General features: G+C 37.5%; 1 pseudogene; it reads left to right on the top strand.

Annotated features, from left to right (window-relative positions):
* The window catches only part of LOC105309252, a 98,227-nt pseudogene that overhangs the window by 47,473 nt on the left and 22,954 nt on the right, over positions 1-27,800 (top strand).

Raw genomic sequence — 27,800 nt, 5'->3', positions numbered from 1 at the left:
AAACCACACATTCAATCCCTTAGGAAATACTGTTGTTATATAGTTATAGTTATAGACGTAGATATAAATATAGATATAGAGCTACATGTTATCTGCACATTTTTTAACACTCCTACTATTACAACTTGGTTGAAACTACCATTGTATCTCACCTATATCATTGTACAAACATTAACTTGCCCTAATGTTTCCATTCTTGTTCCACTAAAGTTTGTTTTAATATAACACCCAAAATGATTCATATTTAATTCAGGTCCTATTATTTCTTAGCTGAAAACCTTCCATTGTCACTTCTGTGTTTTCAGAAAAGTTTTCAAGTCACTAAAGAAGACTGTGAAGCTCTTGATAATTTGTCCTCCAATGGCCTCATTTTCTACTTTTCTTCTAAGTCATTCAGTCTAGATAATGTCGGTCAAATTGCTTTTCAAACAGCCAGACATGCTCTCACTTTAGAGATTTTGAAGTGGCTCTACCTAGAATGCTCCTTCTCCAAATGTAGTATCATGGTATAGTATCAAAAAAGAATATACACATTGATCTCAAAAGACCATTAAAATACCTATTCTCTTTTAAAGAAAATGGGGTTGTATCAGAAACCAGTTAAAAGAGATAGTTACCAGTCCAAGCAGAACATGATAAGGGTCTCTAGAGCTATAGGACCCTCCAGAGGGTCCAATATGTTAGATATTTGCCACCGAGCACTTGAAATGTGGCTTAGTTGCATTGTGATGTACTAGAGGTATAAAATACACAATGAATTTTGAAGATTTAGCATGAAAAAATGTAATTTTTTTCCTTAATAAGTTGTTTTATATTTATTACACGATGACTTGATAACATATTGAATATATTGTGTTAAATGTATTGTTGAATTAATTTCACTATTTTTTTATCTTTTATTTTGGGTACTGGAAAACTTTAAGTTATATATCTTATATGTATTTGTGACAGATTATATTTCTATTGGATGGCACTGTCTAAACTATATTGGAACAAATGGGAAAAAAAAGAAAACATAAGAGGTTTCTGATAAAGAATCTAAAGGATTTAGAAATAAAATGTATAAATTGGCAATCTCTGTTTTTAGAATTTAGTGCTTCACAAATGTTCCTTCTTCTTTTTTGTGTGGTGTGACTATACCTAGCAACAAAGATGGATTCCAATGATAAGAATATTTTCTAAAACATTTTTATTAGTAATCAACACATAAAGAATGAAATTAAGCAATTTTATAAGAATGTTTTAATATTTTTTTATTTTTCAATTACAGTTGACATTCAACATTATTTTATATTAGTTTCAGTTACACAGCATATTGGTTAGACATTTGCAATTAGTTCCAAAAATACAAGTGTTAATTTATTATAGCAAACATTAAAAAATTCTGCTATATAATTACAATTTTATTAACATTTGGCATAATATACTGTCATGCATATTTCTGGAACTATTCACAAAAAAGCTATACTAGAAAAGTAATATAAACGATATCTAGTTAACAAAGATTTAAATATCTTTGCTATAGATGATAGAAGAAACCAAAGATTCAGGGATGTTGGATTTCTTTGAAACATCAAAATTTAAACTGTAAAAGCTTATTCTCCATTTGCATAGTCAAAAATATGTACATTCTACATAAGCCATATATTAACACTTTAAAAAGATTTAAAATTTTAAAGACGACAACTAACAGATAAGATGAGACAACCATTTTTGAGATTAAGTAAAGTAGAACTTTTGTTTTATCAAAATTAGAAATACATAATTTTTACATCTTAAAAATACAAAGTATGTTTTCAAAAGTTATTAAAATTGGGAGACCTTTTTGAGAAATTGTAAGCCTTATATATTTATATATATATATTTATGTATATATATTCCACAGGATCTTAAATCTTAATTATTTTGTTAATTCGGTCACAATTTAGCCCCTAAGCTCATTAACAAATTAAAAATTCCCTTTAAATAAGTAATTTGTCTTTCTGGGAAATTACTAACTGTTCTTAAAAGGCAAACAATAGAGTTGTTTATATCTACAAGGCCAAATTTTGCTTCCAAATAGAGGTCCTAGCACATGAATTGACTGCATTCCAAATATTACTTGGATATAAGCTTCTAAAACTCAGAACATATTTTTATACAAGGGGAAATTCTATTAAATCTCTGAACCCACGTATAACTAACATTCTAGTTTTTCATTGTCCTACAATTAGTAAGAATCTAATAGCTCTGTGTAATAGATCCCATGTGTAATGAATCCATGACAAACAACGTGACAAATGAGTGTTTATCATGGTAGACTGATGGTGTAACAAAAAACTCCAAAATTTCAGCAGTTTAAAAAAACACATTTGATGTTTCTCTCACAAGACATAGCAATGAGCATGTACATGGCCGGGTGATGTTCTTGACAGCTTTTCTACATGTAGAGATTCAAGGACTCAATTTCTTTAACTTGTGTTTTTGCCTTTTTTTTTTTTTGACTTCTTTATTCAGATAGAGGTTGGGAGAGAAAGGGTAGATTCACACAGATTTAAGAATACTCATTTCTTCCATTGCACTTACTTTATATTGATCAGTATTCCATCATATGGTTCCGCCAAACTCCAGAGGAGGTTGAGGAAACTATTCTCGTTGAGATAACATACCATGGTTACTATTTGTTTCAGGCCATTTTCTTTTGACCCTAAATTTAATTTAACTTAATTTAATTTAATTATATTTCATTCCATTCCGTTTCATTTCATTTCATTCTATTATAGTCTTTGATTCAGTGTTGAAAGGGAAAAAAGATAAGAAAAGAAGAAGAGAAAGAGAGTGGGAGATAAAGGAAGAAGCAAAGGAGAATGAGAGGGAGAAAACAGTTTTGTAAATATCATATCTGGAGATTTGGTCATGTGTTTATCCTACTAAAAACAAAAATAAACAAACTGAAACAAAACAAAAATACTTTTATATAACTTCTGTCTCTTTTTTTATTTAGGATGGATAAGTAAAGAAAGTTACACAAAAACTGTGATAATCCCATCTCTAATGAAGTTGTATTTTTTTTTGTGAAGGCACAATCAAGATTCGTCCACATGTTTAAGGAAAATTTAAATGTTTAGTTCCACCTATAATGAGTTAGGGATGCAGAGTTATAACCAGCATTGTTAACTGTTTGCTCATAGGTGGTAGTAGAACAGATGCTTGGCTAAGTATAGACTGTAAAACATAACTATTTAGTTCACACAATGGTCTGAAAAACTTCTAATTAGTTGTAAATATTTCAAATCTGGACCTGCTTTACCACATGGAAATATTTACTAGAGATGAGTTAGTAGTTGACCTCTTCAACAAGTTGTAGGCTCACTTCTATTTATCACTATCATTTCATATTTTTGGCTACTTCACTTTTTTAGGTTACTTCTTGGTTCCTGAAGACACTGAGTTTGTGACTCCTGATAGAGAATCTATGAGCAGCTATATCAAAAATACTTATAAACAAAAATCATCCCCTAGAATAAATTATATTTAGCTATATGGTAATAAATATACTGAATCTAGAATATTTAATTTATAGTCCTGATGTATATGCACTTATACAATTTTATAGTGTGTAATGTACATGCAAGACAATATATGATTTGAATTTACATTTTTTTATATCCATATTAGGCAATAGTAAAGAGCACACATTCTGGAGTCAGACAGCCTGTGCTAACCAGCTTCAAGTTATTAAATGTCTCTTTGTTTTATCAGTTTTCTTATTTAAAATTGGAATAATAATTATAACTACCTGATATGGTAGTTATTAAATAAATGAGTTAAAGCCTCTAAAACACTGAGGAAAAAGAAAAGTGTATGTTGTAAGGAGGGAATAAATGCTTTTAGTTTTCTTTATTTTTCTAAATAAGAATAGAAAGAATTCTGTAAATGTTAAATAAATAGGAGTAATTCATAAACAGCTGTTGAAATTTATTTTAGCCCATATGTAAATTTGTATGCATATATCTCGATCTGTACATACATAAAGTTGGATTTGGCAGATGTAAAGACTATCTATGATGACTACATGGAATAAATTATTCTAAGTAGTCATATCCCAGATTCCTAGTCACAATGAATAAATGATCTCATGATATTTATAAAATCTAAAAGCTGTGCTTTTCATTCTTCTGTGTCCTTAAAGAACACATTAAAAACAAACAAACAAACAAAAACATCTTCGCTCATGTCCTAGAAAATGACCAAGAAAAAAAAAACCAACATCTACAACAGTCAAAGTTGTTTAGAGTTCTGTAACTTATAAGTAAACAAGTATATCGGTCTCGACATGTCCCCCTCATCTAGTGGAGATTGTGTAACCAAAAATATAATTTATTCCTAAATTTAAAAATATCAGTGCAGAGTAGGGAAGAAATAAATGTTATTTTTAATTATAGAATTAAAATGCAATTAAAATGCTGGGTTTTTTTCTTCTTTCAGATCTCTGTGGTCAATCAGCTGGATATGCACATCATTGTTTCTAATGTGCCCCCAACGCTACTGGAAAAAAAAAGATTTTACTGAGTAATGGATTTTTGTTAACTTATATATTTATTTTCATATGGCTATAATTTGTATTGGATTAGATCATTTAAATCAGTATAATGTTTAGATTAAACATGCATTTTAAAACACTGTCTTAATAATAATTTAGCTAGCTGGTGCTTTTCCTGAAAGAGGTAGCTTTATTTGAAATATGTGAAGATTCTGAGAGTACTTTCAAATAGGAATGAAAATTAGATGTGAGAAGTTATTCTTCAGAATGAAAATTAGATGTGAGAAGTTATTCTTCAAATATGCATCAATATAACCTCAAATGCAGCGTGCAAGAAATAAATCATAACATTAATTACTTGAGTATAAATCGTGATTTTTGTGGCCCAATATTATTCATATAGCTCATTATCTAAGCAAGCCTGCTAGTCTGGAGAATGCTATTTCTCAAAGTGGTGTATCTAGATGCCTAAAGATTATTTTTTCAAAAAAAAAAGATGATAAATTTTAAACAATATATACTTTATACATGGCATTATTCTAAATATATGCCATGCCCCTCTACCTTTGAACCATTTACAATGAACATGATTGAACATATTATTGTCGACTCAAAGTTGTGATTATTTATTAAGCTACATGTACTCGAATATTCTATTATCAATGATTATTAAAATATCTTTACTATTTCATTCTTAACTACCCTAATCTAGCCTGTCATCATTTCACAATTTCTATATTGGTATTTATTTATTATTCTGTTTTCTATTGAGTTCAGGTTGACAGATACCAATGGTCACTTTATCTTCCTCTCTCTAGCAAATTATCTGCACTTCTGAGTTGCAGGGAGAAGCTTTGGATAGATAACTAAACTTTTAGTAATTATGCATCAAATAAAATACAATAGACACTGATTAAGGAAGGAGTGATCCTCTTATAATAAAGGCATGTGTGTTTTATAACAATGATTTGTGGACATTTTATGAAATTTAACCTTTGGCTGTCACATAAAATGTGCTATGAATGAGGTGATTATCAATATTTGTGCATGGAATGTCAATCATGCAGTATCTTGTTCACGTGTTCAAAAATGGTTTATATATGTTTAACCCATATCAAAATAATAGCTGATTACACCTGAAAATTTTAGAATTGTGCCTTTCTCTTAGCTACTTTAATGTCATCTGTTGGGATAGGCTTTCTTTGATCACACTATTCAAAAGAGTTGATACTCTCTTCAACCTCTAAAGTTTATTCTTCTTTATTTTTCTTCAAAGCATTAGCTCATATTTTTATTATATGTCAATTTTCCACTGAATATAAACTCCATGAGGCTAGGAAATCTATTTTCCACTGATGTAATTCCAGTTAAAAAGAAGGCATTCAATGTATTTTACTTAATGAAAATTTTATACAACCAAAATCATGATGTCCCTTTCCTTACAATGAGGTGAAATTTATGAAAACTAAAAAATGGCAACTTAAAAGTATAACTTCATATCAATTTATATGATTCATATCTCTTAAGTGCATATGAAAATATGAATGAGAAAACTCAGGCAACTTTCAAGTCTTGCAAGAAATGTGTCACTTTGAAAGGAGCTTTGACTTCATATAATAGTGGTTTTGAAACACAAGCTTGACAAATAATTTAATCTTTCCCAGTCTCCGTTTCGCCATTGAATGACAAGAGCTAATAAAAATTATGTTCTAGGATTGTGGTGAGAACTAAATGATATAAGCCATCTCAGACAGTGAAAATCGTGAACATTTAGTGAATAATAAATATTCTACATAAGTGAGGTTAGTGGCCCAAAGTTAGTTGGACAAGTCATAGAGAGGCCAGAGTTTTATACTTTCTACTCAAAGAGCATAGTTTAGTAATGAAGCTCAGATTGTGGATTCATACAGGCAAGTTTAAATCCTATTATCGCTGTGTGATCTTTGAGCAAGATATTTAACATTTAGAACCACACTTCCTCATCTTGAATATTGGAATAAGGATGTCAATCTTGTGTTGCTTTTGATAGAATTAAATGTGCATTTGCTAGTGCAGTAAGTATAGGAGGCACATGTCTGATTTATTTTTGCAGATTTTTAAAACTCTATGCTAAGTTAGACTCTTAAGCACAAACATTTTAAATCCCTTTTAGAACAGTTTTATGTTCATAGCAAAATTGGGCAGAAGATACGGAGAATTCTCATATACTCCCTGCCCCGTGGGTACCCATAGCTTCCCTCATTCTCAACATCTTGCACCAGAGTGGTACATTTGTTACAATCAGTGAACCTACAATGAGACATCATAATCACTCAAAGTTCATGCTTTACATTAGGGTTCGCTCCTGATGTTGAACATTCTGTGGGTCTGACTAATATGTAATGACGTATATACATTATTTTAGTATCATACAGATTAGTTTCACTGCTCTAAAAGTTCTCCATGCTGCAGCTATTCACTATACCTTCTTCACAAACCCCTGATCTTTTTATTGTCTTCACAGTTTTTCCTTTTCCAGAATGTTGGAATTATACAGTATGTAGTCTTTTTGATCTCTCTTTGAAAACTAAGTTAGTAGATGAAAGTGGTAAAAAAGACTGTTAGACCTGATTCAGCACCATGAATCTCCAAACAATCACTGTTAATGTCCAGGGATGAATAATGAAAATACACACACAACCAAGGTAGACAGAGGGGGAGTAACAATTTGTTACTGAAAAATAAGAATTTATTGTTCCAGTGACCAGACTAAACAGCACATTCATCACCTATAGACATTCTTAGATGACAAATCACAATAATCAAAGTCATTTTCTATATTTCCCAAGAGACAGTCTTATCCTTTGAAGTGGAAAACTTCAATTCCATATGGTCATCGCTCAATTTTTCTTTAGGAAGACCCTTATATTAGGCCAGATCACAGTCTCCTCAGTCCTCTGGCATGCCTTGCTGAAGAATGAACTGGAGTGTGCCTGGTGGCATGGCTGGGGTAAGGATTTGTGATCACATTTTCTGAGATACTTTCCAGGCTGAATGAGACCACCAAACTCCATGTCCAGTCCCTGGCTGCCCCACTCTGGCTGGGCAGTGGGCATGAAGGCAGGCCTGCTCCCAGAATCTGGGTGCTTTCTTGGATCCCACAGTCCTTATGTGGGTAGAAGGTGTATCTACAATAAACTATGGCATGGGTAAAACTGGCTGGAAGTGGGCTGTGAAACAGGTGGGTGAGGAACATAGAAGTGAGTGGTTACGGAGAGATGAAGATGGGAGAATGGCTGAGTGGAGGAATGTAGAATTGCCTACAATGGTCAAAAAAACATGAAGGAAAAGGGAAATGGCCTGCTGGAAAATTCACATAAGATGGAATAGAATGGGGTGTAAGAGTAGAAGCTGAGAGTAAAAGACAAAGAGAATGAGAAAGTCAGAGAAAAAACAAGGCTATAGGGTGATGGTTAAACACAGCAAAAAGCTGGGGGAGAGCAGAGTCCTTGGCCAGGCCGGCATCAAGCGCATGCACAACAGCTGTGATTTATTGAGAGCTAATCCTTCTTCCTAGGAATGTTAACTGGGCAACTCACCTGAGCCAGTCTGGGGGCCCAGAGAGGCTGAATTGATGTCAACTGGCCCCTGCCCAGCCAGAGCTCCCCTCTGGTCTTTCGACTGCCGTGGGCCTGGCCGCTTCGAGATGGCAGAAGTGCCAAGCGAAGACAGGGCCAGGGAGAAAGAACAACTTCCAGAGGGGAAGGTGCCAGGCTAAAAGAGTGGCTCCTGGTCCCTTGTTAGTCAGCTCAGAGACTTGGAGCGAAAGCATGGATATTGATGAACTGGACAGTCAGGGCAGGGAGGGAACTGGACCCCAAATGGCCGGCTACTTGGCAGTTCCCCCAGTGCCTGGCCAAGTGCTGATTTCCCAGGTGGTAGCAGGGCAGTGACTCCCAGACCCTCCAATGCCAGAACATTTACCAGCCTGGCCCCCAGGGTGACAGAGGGCACCTGGCCAGCTCTTGGCTGGGACCTTCCCTGAGATTTGGTTTCTTCATCCCTGCTGGCACTGAAGACCAGAAGCCAATAATAACCGCCGTGATGGCGCTGTGAGCAGAGGGCTGAATTCAACAGCCAAAGTTGCATTTGTGTGTCCTTAACTTCAAATGAGTGCTCAGTCTTCCTGCCTATAGCAGAGACTCCATCAATACCACACGCTACTGTGGCCCCCCACTACTTAGTCACACCACCTCTTCCCTAGCCTCAGCCCAGGTCAGACCGGAGGAACAGTGTGCACTCTCCACTGGCCCCAGTTCCTGGAGATCTCATGAGAGCCAAGGCTCAGGACTTCTGCCTGGCCTCCTGCCAGAGGGCCGGCCATTAGCCTCTGGCCTACTGGGAGGCCAGCCTCACCTGCCTTGAATTGAACTCTTTCTCTCTTCAAGTCCTGTCTGCATCTGCAAGCTGTCTGCCCAAATGCCACAGGCTGACTCCTTTGGCCCAGTAGCTTGTGCAGCCACCAGTCCTTAGTGTGAAAATGGGTGGTCACCAAACAGCTCTGAGAGTTTCGGGGCTGTGTTTTCCAGGGACTCCGGCCTCTGCCATTCACCGGCTGAACAACTGACATTAACATGCTGTGACCCTGGCCCTTTCGACCAGTCCCCCAGTCGATCAAGGGAAAGGAAAGAGGTCACTGAAAGAAACAGGGCCTTTCTGGTTTCACTCTCATGTGGACCAGGGACAGATGGCAAGACGTAAAGAAGCAAAACAAACAAAAACGAATTCTTAGGCTCAGACAATAGACCAGGGATGACCAGCTCCTCAGGGCAGAGGCAGGACAACGACATGTGTAAAGAGGGTCTGCGCCAGGATGAAGGTCTGAACACGCCACAGACTAAACAGCTGTTGGCTAATGAGTTAGGAAATCTGACATTTTTCTAAGGTTCTGAAGCCTCGTCTTTCAGCTAGGTTTCATTTAGTCAAAATGAAAGACTGCTTTGGGGTTCCAACCCTGAGTCTGGCTTTCTGGTAACGACAGAACCGGGAACAACTGTATCGCTGTGTGGATTTGACGGGATGGTTTTCTGTTGACTCAGAGATGGTAGCAAAGGATATTGGAGGAAGGTGAGACGAAGTTGAAAATGACTGGCAGACTGAATGTATGACTGTTTCATGAGAACATGTCGAACACATGAATATCCTGATTGGAAAAGGAGATGAACTCAAAATGGAGGGATTCGACTCTCAGTGAAAAGGCAACTTCTCAAAGGCCAGAGGTGTTATAGCTTGATACTTACAGGATGGAGACACAAAAAGAAAGTTGTTATGTTGAATCAATGCCCTTTTTTTGAATGGTTGACCTCAACTGAAGCTTTGTGAAAAAAATGAACACTCTCGTCAAGGACAAAGGGTACTATGTCTTAGGAGTAAGGTGAAAATATGGCTCCCAGAACCCAGGCAGTTCCCGACAGTTGGATATTCCTGCACTGTCAGAGTGAAAAAAAAAAAGCTGTGATTCTAACTCGATACTCCTTTTCTCGATATTTTATAAAAAGTGTAGCTTTTTAGGAAAATGAACGGTCTTCTCCAAGACAAAAGGTATTTTGGGAGGCACACATTATTTTATCTGTTTTGGGGATTGTACCCCAAGGTAAAATTGTACCCCAAGGTAAATCTTGTCTTTCATAATGAACCTTGGTTATGGTTCCATGATCTAGGTTGTATTAGCTTAGACCAGTAATGTCCAGCTTCTGAAATTATATTAGAGAGATCACAAACTTTGAAAATAACATTTCTTAAAATAAGCATCAGAATTCTTTTTGACATAATATAGGTTATCAAGAAAGTGATAAATCTTAAAATATATTTTAGTAATAAATAATATACAGCCATCACATCTTAAGACCAAAAGTTTTCTTGAGTTTACGTTATTTGAACAATTTCTGCAATACAGCATGAACTGGGTTTTATATGTTGCCTTTGTTCTTTAAAGCAGGTATATTAAAGTGTGTTAAAATACAGACTTCTAATTTTGTCCTCCAGGCCTAGTATTTCTGCCCTATAATCCTGCATACTTTTAATTCATTGGAAAAATTAATTTGTTTTTATTGCAAGTCAATTAACTTTTTGCTATTGATGTGACTGAATTTAAAACTTTCAGATAAGTGTCAGCGCTTATAAAGGCATGTGTTTTCACTGTAGGCACCAGTAGAATTGTGGAAAAGGATTTATCATTGGAGAGATGTCGCATCATATTCTTGCTTTACTGGTAGTTTTTTATCATAGAGTTAGTAACTCAATTTCCTTGAGTTTTCTCATCTGATAAATAAAAATAACAACATCAACCTGGTGGGATTTTTATGAAGATTAAATGAAAATATATGTACCATACACTAGTACAATATTTGCCACCTGGTTTGCAGTGCTTCCACTTCTGGATCCAGGCAGCCCAGTGATTAGAATATACATAGTAAAATGATGCTTTATTTTCTTCTTGTTAATAAGTTTTTTTTATTAAGTATATTGGGGTAACATTGGTTAATACAATTATATAATTTTCAGCTGTACATTAAAATTCGACATCTATGTATTCTATTGTGTGATTACCACCTAGAGTTCAGTTCCCTTCAGCTACCATATATTTGATCCACTTAACCCACTTCACCTTTCCCCTAAACCCTATATTTGACCCCCTTTACTCCATCTACCTCTCACCTCCTACCCTACCCCTTACCCTCTGGTAACCACTAATCCACCTGTCCATGTCTCTGAGTCTCTGTTTGTCTTATTCATTTGTTGCTTTTAGGTTTATATCCCACATATAAGTGATATGTGATTTTCCACTTTTTCAGTCTGGCTTATTTCGCTTAGCATGATTATCTCGAGGTCCATCCATGTTGTCACAAATGGCAGTATTTCATCTCTTCTTATGGCTGAGTAATATTCTATTGTATATATGTACCACAACTTCTTTAGCCCATCATTTATCATAGGACATTTTGGTTACTTCCATGCCCTGGCCACTGTGAATAATGCTGTTATGAACATCAGTGTGCAAATATCTTTTCGGATATGGGTTTTCAAGTCTTTGGGGTAAATACCCAGTAGTGGATTGCTGGATCATATGGTAGATCAATTCTTAGTTTTTTGAGGAACCTCCATGCTGTTTTCCACAGTGGCTGTACCAATTTGCAGTCCCACCAGCAGTGTATGAGGGTTCCTATTTTTCCGCGTTCTCTCTAACATTTGTTATTACTTGTCCTGTTGATAATAGCTATTCTAATAGGTATGAGATGATATCTCGTAGTGGATTTGATTTGCATTTTCCTAATAGCTAGCTATGCTCGGCATCTTTTCATCTATTTGTTGGCCATTTGCATGTCCTCTAGGGAGAGATGTCTGGTCATGTCCTCTGTCTATTTTTTGATTGGATCATTTGTTTTTTTTGTTGTTATTGAGTTGTATGAGTTCTTCGTATATTTTGGATATTAGGCCCTTATTGCTTGCAAATATATTTTCCCATTTGGATGGTTATCTCTTTACCTTGGTGATGATTTCTTTTGCTGAGCAGAAGCTTTTTAGTTTGATGTAGTCCCATTCATTTATTTTAGCTTTTACTTTCCTTGCCTTTGAGGTCAAATTCCTAAAATCCTCTGTAAGTCCAAGGTCCTTGAGTTTAGTTCCTATGTTTTCTTCTATGCATTTTATTATTTCAGGTCTTATGTTTAGGTCTTTAATCCATTTTGAGTTAATTTTTGTGTGTGGTGATAGACAATAGTCTAGTTTCATTCTTTTGCAAGTGGCTTTCCAATTTTCCCAGTACCATTTATTGAAGAGGCTTTCCTTTCTACACTGTATGTTTTTGGCCTTTTTGTCAAAAATTATTTGCCCATATAAATATGAATTTACTTCTGGACTTTCAATTCTGTTCTACTGGTCTGCGTGTGTGTTTTTCTGCCAAAACCATGTCGTTTTGATTACTGTCGCTTTGTATTGTAATTCCAAGTCAGGCAGAGTGATGCCTCCAGCCTCATTCTCTTTTCACATGACGACTTTGTCAATTTGAGGTCTTTTGTGCTTCCATACAATCTGATGATTTTTTGTTCTATTTCTTTAAAAAATGCCTATGGGATTTTGATGGGGATTGTATTAAATCTGTATAATGCTTTAGGTGATATGATCATTTTAACTATGTTGATTCTTCCAATTCAAGAACATGAAATAATTTTTCATTTCTTTGTATCTTCTTCGATTTCTTTTAATAGGGTCTTGTAGTTTTCATTGTACAGGTCCTTCATATGTTTTGTTAAATTTATTCCTAGGTATTTTATTCTTTTTATTGCAATTGCAAAAGGAATTACTTTTTCTACTTCTTTTTTTGACACTTCATTATTCGAATATAAGAACGCTATGGAGTTTTGAATGTTGATTTTGTATCCAGAGACTTTACTGTATTTGCTTATTGTTTCTAGTAGAGTTCTTATGGATTCTTTAGGGTGTTCTACATAGAGAATCATGTCAGATGACAGTTTGACTTCTTCATTTCCTATTTGGATGCCTTTTATATCTTTCTCTTGCCTAATTGCACTTGCTAGGACCTGGAAGGTTTTTAGTGTCTCAGCATTAAGTATAATGTTGGCTGAGGGTTTGTCATAGATGGTTTTTATTATGTTAAGTTACTTTCCTTTTATACTGATTTTGTTAAGTGTTTTGATCATAAATGGATGCTATATTTTGTCAAAGGCTTTTTCTGTATTTATTGATATGATCATATGATTCTTATTTTTTAATTCGTTTATGTATCACATTAATCAATTTATGTATGTTGAACCATTCCTGTGCCTCTGGGATGAAGCCCACTTGATCGTGGTGTATAATCTTTTTAATATGTTGCTATATTTGGTTCGCTAGTACCTTATTTAAGATTTTTGCATCTGTTTTCCTGAGAGATATTGGTCTGTAATTTTCTTTTTGTGTTATCTTTACTGGATTTTCATATCAGAGTAATACTGGCCTCATAAAATGAGTTGGGAAGTATTGCCTCCTCTTCGATTTTTTGGAAGAGTTTGAGGAGAATAGCTTTTAAATCTTCTTTGATTGCTAGAATTCACTGGTGAAGCCATCTGGTCCTAAATTTTACTTTTTGTAGGTTTTTGAAGATTGTTTCCATACTGATGATTGGTATATTCAGATTTTCCAGAACTTCTTGATTCAGTCTAGGATGATTGTATTTTCCTAAGTACTAGTCCATTTCTTCTAGGTTATTAAATTTGGTGTTATATACTTTTTCATAATATTCTTGCACGATCCTTTGCATTTCTGCGATGTCAGTCATAATTTCCCCTCTTTCATCCCTGATTTTGTTTATTTGTGTCCTTTCCCTCTTTTCTTTAGTGAATCTAGCAAGGGTTTGTCAATTTTATTAACCTTCTCAAAGAACCAGCTCATTCTTGTATTTATTTTTTCTATCTTATTGTTTTGCTTTGTTTTCAATTTCATTTATTTCTGCTCTAATTTTGATTATTTCCTTCCTTCTGTTTACTTTATGCCTCATTTGTTCTTCCTTTTCTAGATTTTTCTGTAATGATATGAACTTTCTTCTTATGACTGCTTTTGCCATGTCCCAAAAGTTTCAATATGTTGTACTATCATTATCATTCATTTCTATGTATCTCTTGATCTCTCTTTTTATTTCTTTCCTAACCCAGTTATTCTTCAGTAGCATGTTGTTTAATCTCCATGTATTTGTGGTTTCCCTGATTTCTTTTTGCAGTTGATCTCTAGTTTGAAACCATTATGATCAGAGAATGTGGTTGGTATGATTTCAACCCTCTTATATTTGTTGAGGTTGTCTCCATGTCCCAGTATTTGGTCAATTCTTGAGAATGTTCCATGAGCACTAGAAAAGAATGCACAAGCAGCTCTTTTGAGGTGGAAGGCTCTATAAATGTGAATTATGTCCAAATGGTCTAATGTGTCATTTAAGGATGTTATTTCCTTAATGATTTTCTGTTTGGATGATCTGTCCATATGACAGTGGGGTATTTAGTCCCCTACTATGATAGTGTTTTGGCCTGTTTCTCCCTTTAATTCTTTTAGTAATTGCTTTACATATTCAGGGCTTCTTGTTTAGGAGCATAGATATTAATTACTTTATGTCTTCTTGTTGCATGTTTCCCTTCATCAGTATGAAATGTTCCCCAGTATTTTTCTTTACCTTTTTAATTTTGAAATCTATTTCATCTGATATTAGTACTGCTACTCCTGCTTTTCTCTGAATGCCATTTGCTTGAAATATCATTTTCCATCCTTTCACTTTGAGTCTATATTTGTCTTTGAAGCTGAGATGTGTCTTCTGGAGGCAGCAATGCTTGAGTTTTGTTTTTTGATCCATTCTGCAACTCTGTGCCTTTTTATTGGTGAGTTCAGTCCATTTACATTTTAGATGATTATTGAAATATGAGGTCTTCTTATAGGCATTTTACCTTTGCTTTCCAGTAGCTCAGTGTTTCCCTTACTTCTTTGTCCTTGCATTTCTGTTTTCTTTATTTTGGTTGCCTTTTGTGAGTTTTGCCTCTGATTCTTCTTGGTTTATGTTATATACTTTGGTTCTGAATCTTTGGTCTGTGGTTACCATTGTCAATATGAAAAAGATAGTTATATATATACAGTCATCCATTTTCTTCTGTGTAGTCCTTATTTCCTTTCCCCTTTGTGAATTTCAATCATTGAATCCCCCCCTTTTCAGTCCTTGTTATCTCAATTTGTCCCTATGTATGCTGAACATTCATTACTATCTTGTTATAACAATTCTCTTATTATTATTTAAGCTTATAATTCCCTGTTTTTAGTAAGGGTTGCACTTCTCTTCTATTTGCCTGATAGTCACTTTACTCTTAATTATGTATTTTTGTTGTTGTTGTTTTGTTTTGTTTTAGGTTAGCTGACACCTTTCAAAATTTCTTATAGTGTAGGCTTCATAGTGGAGAATTCTCTCAATTTTTGTATGTCTAAAAAGGTCTTAATTTCTCCTTCATATCTAAAGGAGAGCTGAGCTCGATACATTATTCTAGGCTGGTAGTTCCTTTCACTTAATAGTTTAAATATTTTATTCCATTTCTTTCTGGCTTGTAAGGTCTATGCTGAGAAGTCCAATGATAATCTAATGGGTTTTCCTTTATATGTTACTGTTTTCTCCCTGGGTGCCTTGAGAATTCTGTATTTGTCATTGATTTTGATAACTTTAATACAATGTATCTTGGTGAAGGCCTTTTTGGGTTGAGATAATTGGGTGTTCTGTTGACTTCTTGAATTCCAAGTTCCAGCTCATTCCTTAGATTTGGGAAATTCTCGACCACTATTTATCTGAAAGTACTTTCTAGTCCCTGCTCCTTTTCCTTGCCTTCGATAATGCCCATTATTCTTATGTTTCCTCTCCTGATGGTATCAACTAGTTCTTGTATTTCTTTCATTATTTTTCATTCTTCAGTTTCTCTCTTCTTCCTTCTGATTTATTTCTAGGTTTCTGTTTTCGATATGACTGATTTTGTTCTCCATTTGATCGAATCTATTTCCCAAGCTTGCTATTTAATTTTTCAGCTCTTGCAGTGTGTTCTTCATCTCCAGAATTTCTATTTAGTTCTTTTTGGAGGTCTCAATCTCCTTGCTCTACTCATCTAGCTATTTTTGATCTACCATATGATTCAGCAATCCCACTAGTGAGTATTTACCCCAAAGACTGAAAACCCATATCCGAAAAGATATTTGCACACTGATGTTCATAACAGCATTATTCACAGTGGCCAGGATATGGAAGCAACCGAAGTGTCCTATGAGAAATGATCGGATAAAGAAGTTATGGTACATATATACAATGGAATATTACTCAGCCATAAGAAGAGATGAAATACTGCCATTTGTGACAACATGGATGGACTCGAGATAACCATGCAAGCGAAATAAGTCAGACTAAAAAGTTGAAAATCACATGATATCACTTATATGTGGAATATAAGCCTAAAAGCAACAAATGAACAGGATGAACAGAGACTCAGGGACATGGACAATGGACTAGTGGATACCAGCAGGTAAATGGTGGGGGAGAAGGGGAGGGGTAGACAGGGTAAGGGGGGTCAAATATAGGGGGTTGGCAGAGGACAAAGTGGATAAAGGGGATCAAATATATGGTAGCCGAAAGAAACCAGACTTGGGTGGTAATCACACAATAGAATATATAGATGTCGAATTTTAATGTACAGCTGAAAATTATATAATAGTATTAACAAATGTTACCCCCAATAAACTTAATAAAAAAAGTAACCACTAGTCACAAGAATGTAAAGTACAGCACAGAGTCTATAGTCAATAATATAATAATAATAATGTATGGTGCTAGGTACTAGACTTATGGGGGGTATCACTTCGTAAGTTATATAAATGCCTAGGCACTACGCTGTATACCTGCAACTAATATAATATTGAATGTCAGCTGTAATTGAAAGTAAATAACATTAAAATAAAAAGAGATTTAAAAAAATCTTTTAAAGATTAAAGAGTATGTATGTGTTTATGTGCATATATTATATAGTATAGCTATAGAGTTCATGTGTACACTCTCTTAGTCAAGTCAGGCTTACAAACAGAATATCACAGACTTGGTGTCTTATACAGCAGACATTTATTTTCTCACAGTTCTGGAGATTGGAAGTCTGAAATCAGAGCACTTGCATGGTCAGGTTCTGGTGATGACTCTCTTCCAGGTTTGCAGAATACTGCTTTCTCACTTATTTTAACTTAGAGGAAAATGATAGAGAGCAAGTAAGCTCTCTGATGTCTCTACTTGTAAGGGCAGTCATCCCAAGACAAGGGCCCCACTCTCTTGGCCCATCTAAACCTAATTTCCTGCTTAAGGTCCATCTTCAAATACTGTTCCATCGAGTGCATGAATTTTACGGGGAAACAATTCAGTCCATGGTGTGTGTGTGTGTGTGTGTGTGTGTGTGTGTGTGTGTGTGTGTGTGTCTTTAGAAAGTGAAGAATTTATTGAAAAATAATGAAATTAAAATTACTATATTTTAGGGTTGCTTCATAATTAGATATGTGATAGAAAGATTTAGAATGCTCTCCTGAAAACATAGAATTTTCTTTCACGTTGTTTTATTTTTGTCTCCAAGTTAAAATATTAGTGTACTTTTGTTAACATGTTAGGACTCATGGGAGATACACGGGAGATAGTTTTCTCACAATGATTTACTTGTTCTGGGCATATCATTAAAAGGCAGCCAGCCATTGTATTCCAGAGGTTTTTAACCATGAGTGGAAATGAAGAATATATGAAAAATATGATACACTGAAACACAATAATAGAAGCTCACAGTACTGAGAGAGCATGTTGGAGAAACATTTTACTGTGTCTGAACACAATCAGCATAGATTTGAACTGTATTTCAAAGGAAAGTAGAGTTGAGCCATTCCATAAAAATTTGGAAAGTTGTTCCATGCTAAAGACTCAGCATATACAGAAGTATAAATAAAGAATATGAGAGATATTGTCTTAACATCTCAGATACCAAAATCAACACAATTCTGGGTGATCAGTTCCTCTGAAATGGTTAATAACTCAACTTCTGAACAAATCAATTTTGTTGCATTGTGGGAAAATTCAGGGTATATTTATGGTAGTCATCATACTGCTCACCAATATTCCTGATTCTCCTTTTCCTAGACACTAGTAAATTTGAACTTTCTAACTCCCTTGAAGTTAGAGGTGGCATGTGACTTGCCCCAGCCAATGAAATATGTATAAGCAAAGTCTGTCACTTCAAGGCTGGGGCATTTAATGCTGATGCAAAACTGCTTCATGCTCAAAACCCAGATCCCCCTCTGAAGCATGATGAAAAACAAATGTCTGTTATGTTCAGCCACTGAGGTTTGGGCTTATTTGTAATTGAGCCATAACCTAGCCTGATACAATAGTAAAACTGCCCCCCCCAAAAAAATTTGTTTTGTTATGAAATTGGAATTAGACTCCAAGCTCTGATCATTATAAACAAACTTTTCACTCACACGACTGTCCAGTGGCATTGGAGAGTCCAGAAGGATCCTGGACAATTGTTTGTCATTCCTTTCACCCCTGTCCACCCCATTCCTCGGTCACTGTGACAACTCAAACACCAGCCCCATCAATTCCCCATTCATTCCCTGCAGCACTGTAAACAGCTTGCCTCTGTGGACCAGACAGATCATAAAAAGCAGTGAGCTGGACTTGACCGAGATGCCTACAGAACCTGGGCTTCTAAAGGGGCGACCACCACTGACTCCACCAGTTCATTGCCATCAGGATATACACTCTGAGTTGATAAATCTTTCAAGAAAAGGACAACATCCAGATTTCCATGTCCAATTTTTTGATTTAGTAATATCTGCAATAACTTAAAATGTTTAAATTTAAAATTTAAGCATTCTCGAAGTCAAACCAAACGGTTCTGTTGGTTTAATGAAGCCACGGTACAGCATTTTGTAAACAACGTGTCCAATGCTAGTGAAACTTGAGCAAAATTCCCTTCTATTCCAAGTGACAAAACAGATCATAACACCTTATAAGTAGAGAAGCCGCATGGTTGCGTAACACCCATGGCAATTGCTAAACGTCTGCCCTATACTCCTTACTGCAAAGTCGAATTTAATAATGAGGTAGGTTCTCTCATTGCCCCATTTAACTAATAGCAGAATCCAACCTTATGGATCACAAGCCACCACAGTGTGCTCTTTTCCTGCCAAGATATCCTATTTAGTTATTTAATTTTTAAAATCTTGTTTCCTGCCTCTCATGTCCCAGTTTCTTTAAGCATCCTTCATGGGCTGATTCTGAAGACCGCTGCAGAAAAATGACGAAGTAGAAGAGTAAAATATGAAATGAAATGAAGAAGAGGACCCAGTGGCCAGGAAAAACGCTGAGACCCTGGGGGCTGTGACCAGGCCTTGCGGGCGCCCAGCTGTGACTGTGACAGAGGAGAGTAACTCCCTGGAATCATGTCTCTTTTCGCTGATGAGAACACAGCGCCTCTCAGGCTAGGACTGGTGCCTTTCCAAGCCCACTTAGAGTAGAAAGAAGGAAAGGAGGGCGGCGAAGAGAAAGAAGGACATGGCAAACAGAAAAGGGGACAGACAGGGCACGGGAGCTCACACCCCCCTCCCACTCCCCCCCCCACCCCCACCCCCACCCCCGGATGCATGAGGCTGCGGAGAAGTCCATGGGGGAGATGGCCGCCTGAGCGGCTGGGGCGGGAGCCGGAGTGGGTGGGGCAGGAGCCCTTAGAAGGGCTCCAGGTCGCTGACCCGGTCCATGCTGGGCAGGCGAGCTGCGGGGCTGGGAGGCGCAGAAGGCGCCCCACATGCAGGTAGGTTGGGCAGTCCCATGACGGTTGGCTGTGGGGCCCGGGGGAGGGGAGGTGGGTGAATCCCTGGGGGAGGGGAGGTGGATGAGACCCCGTTAGAAGAGTTGTAAAACGCCCACAAGTCCACAGGCCTGACTCTCGTCTGTTTACTCTGCACAGGGCAGGGGATGCCAGATGACACGTGGAGTGGGATAGCGACTCCCACCTGCATTCCCCAGACAGCATCCTTATTCTCCTTAAGGAAATGTGCACGTTTGAGCTTGGGTTACCTGTTTGAATTTTAAAAGTGCTTAAGTGAATGTAGGACTGTTCTCTGCTGTCTATCTCAAAAAGCCAGCTGTACTCACGACCTGCCCAGGTGACAGCGAGTCCACAGGCCCAAGGAGTCCAGGCACCAAGGGAGACTTCAGGAGGTGTGCGGAGGTGTGCGTGGAAGTGACCTTGCCTTGTTCTGGACACAGCAGCAGCGCACTTCCTGGCCTGTAAATTGGGGACTTTTTAATCACCCAATAATCTCCTATAGTCCTTTTTAGCCCCTGTCATCTAGAACAGTTTCAGCACATTAGTGAGTAGCATGAAAACAATGAGTGACTCCGTGGCCCACATGTGGCGTGTGGCCATGTATTGTATAGCACATTGAGAACACTTTCTTCTCTATGGACAGTGCTGTGGGGAAGATCTGACTAAAGATTGGAGCATTGTCTAAGAAGCAATAGTAAGTGTGTCCTGGAGCTTTCTTGATTCTGTCCTGTCCACTGGACAGTTTGCTACAGAAGTCATCAATAACACTGGAACAATGAATTGTGAGAATTTCCGTGTTTAGGAAAGATTAATGAGTAGAGTTTAGAATCTGACTTCTTTTGAGATTCTGGCATTGGAAAGTAGGATAAAAAGGTAATAAGGGAGCATGTTCAACCCAGGATCTGGCTTCCACTAGTGCCCCAATTTTTTACAGGTCAGTGGGTGTTGTGTATCCACTTACTGGTGGTCAGTCCCCAGAGTGACCTCTTAGATGGTTCTGTTATGAACGTAAGGGTCCTTGCCCCCCTCAGCATACAATTCAAGAGAGTGGGTGAAACAGTTTTGAAGAGAGAAAGATTTATTAAAGCGAAAGCTTGATGTACCATGGGAGGAGAAAGATGTGGCTCCTGAGGATCACAGGTCCAGCAGTTTTATGCGCCCTTGGGATTAGGGGCAACCCCTCACCTTTCTCTTTTCCTTCCCCAAAGCATGTTGAGATGGGTCCTACACTGCACCTGAGCAGGGTACCTATATGCCACTTTATGCTTCATATGTCTCCCGAGTGTCTTGAATCTCTCCCTTGGGGGTGTATTTTACTGGAATGGTGAGGAAAATTTAACTAGAGTCAGCCTTTTACGACTTTAGGGCCTTTCTCAGGGCTGCTCTTCTCTCCTGTGATTGTGGTTCTACCTGCTCACTGTTTCATATTGGCAGAGGGAAGTGGTGCAAGGTTGTTCTCCCAGCTGCAGGTTCCGACTAGGTGACTACCGACAACAATTCCATTTACATGCAATCTCCATCCCAATTATCACGCAGCTCACAATAACTATTAATCTATTTTTGTCTGTATAGATGAGCATTTTATGAAAACTTCTTATAAGTGGAATATTAATTTATGTGTTCTTTTGGGTGTAGCTTCTTTACTTTAGCTTCTTATTTTGAGGTCCATTCCTTGTACAATGCACCATTTCTTCATTCCTCTTGATTGGTGAATAATATTCCATTATATGAATATACACATATTATTTTTATTTTCACTATGTCATGAGTATATAGGTTTATTCACTTTTAACTATTATAAACAGTATTACCATGCGCATTCACCTATGGGTGTGCAATTTCTGGGTCATAGCATAATATTCTGAAAAAATATGCCATATTTTTTTTTTACACAGTGTCTGCACGTTTTTACAATTCCACCTGCAATATATGAGGGTTTTATATCCTCCACATTGTTGTCAATACTCACTATTATCTCTTTTATATAACCCTCTTTGGGGGTCAACTATTATCTCCTTCTGGTTTTAATTTGCATTTCCATAATCACAAAGAGTATTGAACACATTTTACATACTTATTGGCAGCTTCTGTGCCTTCTTTGGAGAAATCTCTATTCAGGTACCTGTCCATTTTTTTTAAAATGGTTCATTTTTTATTATTAACTTCCAAGTGTTCTTTATTGTAGATATGTAATTCAAAATAAATATGTAATTGAAAATATTTTTTTAAGCAACTTGCCTTTTCATTTCCTTTTGCTACTGTTCGAAGAACTTAAGTTTTTAAATTTGAAGTGCAATTTATCTCATTTTTTTTAAAATTGTTGCTACTATTTTTGGTGTAATCCAAGAAACTATTACCTAATCAAAAGTTACAAAAATTATTTCAATATTTCTCAATAAATTTATACTTCTTTTAAATTTATTTATTTTAATTAGTTTCAAGTATACAGTACATTGGTTAGACATCTATATAGTTCGTAAAACAATCCCCCCAATTGCTCCTTCCCTCCCATGACCCTCCACCTAGCCAACGTATTAATACTAACTGCATTCCTTATGCTGAGCTCCCCATCCCCATGACCATCCATCAGCTACTAATTTGTACTTCTTTAACCCTTCACTCCATTCTCTCAGCCCCTCAAACCCCCTCCTCTCTGTCTGTCACCAAATTGTCTACCATGTTTGTGAGTCTGTTTTTGATTAGTTTGTTCTTTTTATTCCTTAGATTCTACATATAAGAGAAATCATATAGTGTTTATCTTTATCTGACTTAAATACCTTCTAGGTCCATCAAAGCAATATCTTTTTCTATCCCCTTCCTTTTCATATGTAGAGGTATTGTTTTCTTATTCTTTCAGCCACTCTATCTTTTGGTTGGAGCACTTCATTCTTTTCCACTTAAGATACTCATTGAGAGGAATGTAGTTGTTACCATCCTTTATTCCTGTTTTTGATACATGTTTTTTCTTCTTAAAGAAGTCTCTCCAACATTTTCTGTACTACTGGCTTGGTAGCGATAAATTCCTTTAGCTTATTTTTGTCTGGGAAGCTCTTTTTCTGTTCTTCAACTCTAAATGATAGCTTTGCTGGATAAATTATTCTTGGTTGTAGATCCTGGGTCTTCATCCTGTCAAATATTTTTGACAAGCCCTTCTGTCCTGCACAGTTTCTTTTGAGAAAGCAGCCACCAGTCTTATGGGTGGGTGTTCCCTTATAAGTAACTATCTGTTTTTCTCTTTCTGCTTTTAATATTCTTTCTTTGTATTTAGACTTCGGCATTTTAATTATGATGTGTCTTAGTGTGGGCCCCTTTGGATCCCTAATATTTGGAATTCTATGAGCTTCCTGGGGTTTTGTGTCCATTTCTTTCACCAGATTAGGGAAGTTTTCTATCATTATTTCTTCAAAAACCTGTTCAATATCTTGATTTTCTTCAGTTACACTAATCAGACAGATATTTGGACCCTTAATAGTGTCCCATATGCTCCTTAAATTATTTTTAAAGTCTTAGCATCTTATCTCTTGCTATTCTGATTGTGTGTCCTTGGCTTTCCCATCTTCTAGATAATACATTTGATCCTCTTCTTTATTCACTTTATTCACTTTGTTTATTCTTTTGTTTATGCTATTTAATATACTTCTCATCGCAAATAATGTTTCTCTTTTATAATTATAAATGGTTTCCTTTTATAATTTCCATTTCCATTTTTATGTTTTTTATCTCTTTGTTGAAGTTCTCTACACTTTCCAAAAGTTCATTAAACATCTTTATAGCCAGTGTTTTGAACTCTGCATCTGTTAGATTACTTGAATCCATTATATCTGGATCTCTGTACTGTTCTCTCATATGGCTTCTGCTTCTTTGTCTTCTCATTTTGGCTGCCTTTCCATGTCTGTTTCTATGTACTAAGCATAGACTGTTTCTAAGTCTTAGGTCTCCCAGTCTTATTAGTGTGGATTTCTGAAGTAGGTGTCCAGTAACACAGTCCTGAGAGGGGTTCAGCTGCAGGCCAAATTTAGCCCAAGCCTCTACCCCTCCGCAGCCACCTATTAAGATTCAGCAAGCAATCTACTGATGCTGTGCTTATAGTTGTCTCAAAAGTCCACACCAGAAACTGAGGCCAGCTGCCTCCAGTGTGAGTCCAGGCACTGCTCAGCAAGGAGCACCTGACTTGCTGAGGATATATCCGGATGTGGCTTGGGGGAGGCAGGGTTTCAGGGAATCTTCTGGGTGGAGCGACCTCTGTTATCCAGTTTGATGATGTCACAGCTATGGCAGTGCTGTGTCTGCGCACTGGGAGTGGGGAGGGCTCATCAGGGACCAATGGATACTGCTGGCACTTCCATACCAAGCGAGTTTCGACTCAGCCTTCACTCCAACAATGTCTCCCAGTAAGTCCCTGGTGCCCCCTTCACACAGCCCAATCGGCACTTGTGCTCAGAGCAAGCAGGTCTGTCACCGCGGAAATCCGCTTAAGGGCGTGGCCCCTTTAAGAGGCTTCTGCCACTGCTGCAGCCTCCATCTCATTCGGCCGATGTAGACTGGGCATCCTCGCATCCTCGCCCCGTCCTACCTTCCGCCATTGCAGGGTGATTTCTTGGATTTCTCAAATTTCTCCCTAGTTGTATGGCTTGTTCATCCCAGGTGATTTTTCCTTGTTGCTGCTCCTTGTTTCTGTCACAACTTTGATTTGGTCACCAGAGGGATGAACAGAGCCTCTATCATCAACGTCATATTCTTTTCTCTAATAAATTTATACTTTTAACTTTTACATTTGTGCATCATCCATTTTGAGTATTTTTGTATTATTTGAGTTAGGGAACCAACTTCATCATTTTGCATATAAATATTCAATATTCAAATCACCATTTGTTGAAAGGATAGTTCTTTTTAAGTTGAACTTCTTTACACCTTTGTCAAAATCAATTTTATTAAAGTATTTATTACTAGATCTGAAATCTACCTGATTGGTCTACATGGATCAATACTATGTTAGTACCACACAGTCTTAATTATAATACCATCAAAGTAAGATTTGATATATGGAATCATGAGTCATGCCATGTTGTTTTTCTTTTTAAAGATTACATTGCACATGCAGTTGGATTAAATTTACATATCCAATTTAAGATAAGCTTGTCAGTTTTTCTAAAAAAACCTGGTAATTTTAAAAACTGCATTAAATTTATAGATCAGTTTATGATGTATTTTGATCATACCCATATTGACATTAATATTGAACTTTTGATGACTTATGTTAATTCAAATGTTTTTCATTTATTTAATTTATGTTTTCAAAAAACTGTCAGTGATTAGAACAGCTTAAATTTCTAAATGTTTCTTAATTTGATGCTATTTTCACATCATTTATTATTACTATATAATAGTATAATTCAGTCTTGTATTTTGATTTTGTATCCTGTGAACTTTTTAACTTATTCATTAGTTCTAGTGGATTTTTAGTGAATTGCTCACAAAAATTTTTATACAAGGTGATGTCATCTGGAACAAAGAACAGTCATTTCTTTTCCATTGGGGAGTTGAATGCTAAATGACTTTATAAGAAAGTTTGCCTAACTGGGGAAAGAAAAAAAAGAACAGCATTTTACAACAGTAAAGACAGGATGCACATTATTTTCAAATATGCGAGATTTTTTAAATGACTGGTTTGAGGGCCCCTAAATTGTACTTAACTTCATGAAGCAGAAATCCAACAGGCTGTACTGTCTAGGCCCTGTGAAATGAAACCAGAATCTATCGATCAGAGTGTAACCCATGACTACTGTCCAGGCACAAGCAAACCTCGTTTAAGACCATTTCAAGTAAATGATGGATTAAATAAAAATCCAAATTGAGATTATTATTATTTTAAGGGAGGCTGTGGTTAGTTTGGTGAGTGGACAGGAGGCCAGGGGTGGGTTTTAACATGGAACAATCTCTTTCTTTGTTGAAGCAATCTGCAGCCAGAGTCTGGACTTCATTGCCATTTTTTTTTTACTTCATTTTTGATCTGATGAGATTTAGATCCCTCTGTGACGTAGGCAGCAGGAGTGCTCTGCCATCGAAGATCAGCTTCAGAGGTCTCGCAGAACTGATGGAAGTCAATGCTCAGGTACCCTTAGATGCTATCAATGGCTCAGGGAAGAGTGAATCCTTGTAGGAACAGGACAAAGGACCACGTGTGGCATGGTGCCCGTGATCCACACAACCATCCAAGACATCTTCACTCCCTTCCACAAGTTGAAGTAGAGTAGGACAATGACCAGCAGCAGACAGCACATGAGCTCCCACCAGGGAGGGTGCAGGTCATCGATGCCATGATTGTCCTGGAGGTGCAGCACCCCGCACCTGGAGCTGCACTGCCTCCCCACCCAGAACTGTAATCCAACAGCTAAAATGGCCCCGAGAGCCGCCTTCCCCAACTCGGCACCGCAGAAAGGACCCGGCCTGGCAGGACCAGACCCCATGCAGAAGGGCTGGGCCCACCAGCCCCAGCTGAGGAGCAGGGTCTACCTTGAGGGGAGCTGGAGAAGATGGAAGTGGCATGCTGGCAGCCACAGAGGCCCAACTCTAGCCTCCAACCTTAGTACCCTGCGTTTGGCACTGCAGGGCGATTGGCACCTTGGGTCCCTGAAGAAGGAGCTACAGAAGCCAGAGGGAAGGTACTCAGTGATGTGGTGGCCACTGCTGCCCACAGAAGGTCCAGGGCCCCTTTGCAGAGGTGAAGCTGAGTGGACTTGGGGCAACATGGAAAGACACACAGATGCCTGCTCTGTTCCCCGAAGGTAACAGCTGACCACTGCTGTCCAGCTGCTTCGAGGCTGATTCCACAGGTATTGGAGTCAGGATGACTCTCAGGTTTGCTCAAGCACCATCTGGGAGAGGGTGTCCATCATAGGGGCAGAACATAAGGCCACGCTGAACAGGAACAGAAGTGATAGCCAGTGAAGCATGTCCTGTGTGCCAGGCAGGGCCGGGTCACTTCCACACAGTATCTCATTAAACCCTCCTGGTGGTACCACTTTGGAGGAGCTCAGGTCCTCAAAGTCCAGGATCACACAGCCTTGTGACAATAGAGGTGTGACAAGCACAAGAGCCAAGCTCAGCACCTCCAACCTGCCTAGCACCTGATAAGGCCAGGTTGGATAGCTGGGCAGATGATACACTCTCCTGATGTTGTCATCTTTGTTTCTTTACAGGGCACAAGCCTGTCACTGAAGTGCGAGGAGCCTCCCCATGCTGTTCCCTGCAAGCATATGGTGAGGTCTATGACATGGAGCTGCAGTCAGTGGGAGGAGGGCACCATTGGCATGCTGCTCAGCCTTCCGCTCCCACCTGCCCTTGACTGGAGCCTGCCTCACTCAGATGAGTCTTTGAAGTGAGTTTCTGTATATGAGATGAAGCCCCCACAATGTAGTTATAAGAGAAGCAATAGGCTCACCTCCTTCCAGACCCATAATTGTCATGTCACCTATAGAAACAGAACACCCTCGTCCTTGGTATTATTAAAAACACAGCCTCTAAAGGATAGCTCATTACTGAAAAACAGGAGACGAGGAACAGGTGGGTTCTGAACTTTTGAATGCGTGATCATTTTTCTAGATTACAATGCCCTGATCCCAATTCTTGTCAAAACAGAAGTCTTCTAATAACTCTACCTTCACATGAGTGGAATGCATTATCAGATTTCCTCAAATATTCCTGCTTGTTCAATTGATTATGAGTGGTTGCATGAAATCTGAGGTCTCTGATTTTCAGGGTTGCAACTCAAGTATAAGCACTTTTGTGATGAATAAAATATTGCCCCCTGTGCTAAAAATATTTAGGTAGAGCTCTCTGTTTAGAGCAGGACACCCAGCATGGCAAATAGAATTCAGGCA

This window comes from Pteropus vampyrus, unplaced genomic scaffold (genome assembly GCF_000151845.1).
Source record: "Pteropus vampyrus isolate Shadow unplaced genomic scaffold, Pvam_2.0 Scaffold702, whole genome shotgun sequence".
In the NCBI taxonomy this organism is placed as follows: Eukaryota; Metazoa; Chordata; class Mammalia; order Chiroptera; family Pteropodidae; genus Pteropus; species Pteropus vampyrus.
This window is presented reverse-complemented; position numbering and strand designations above follow the sequence as displayed.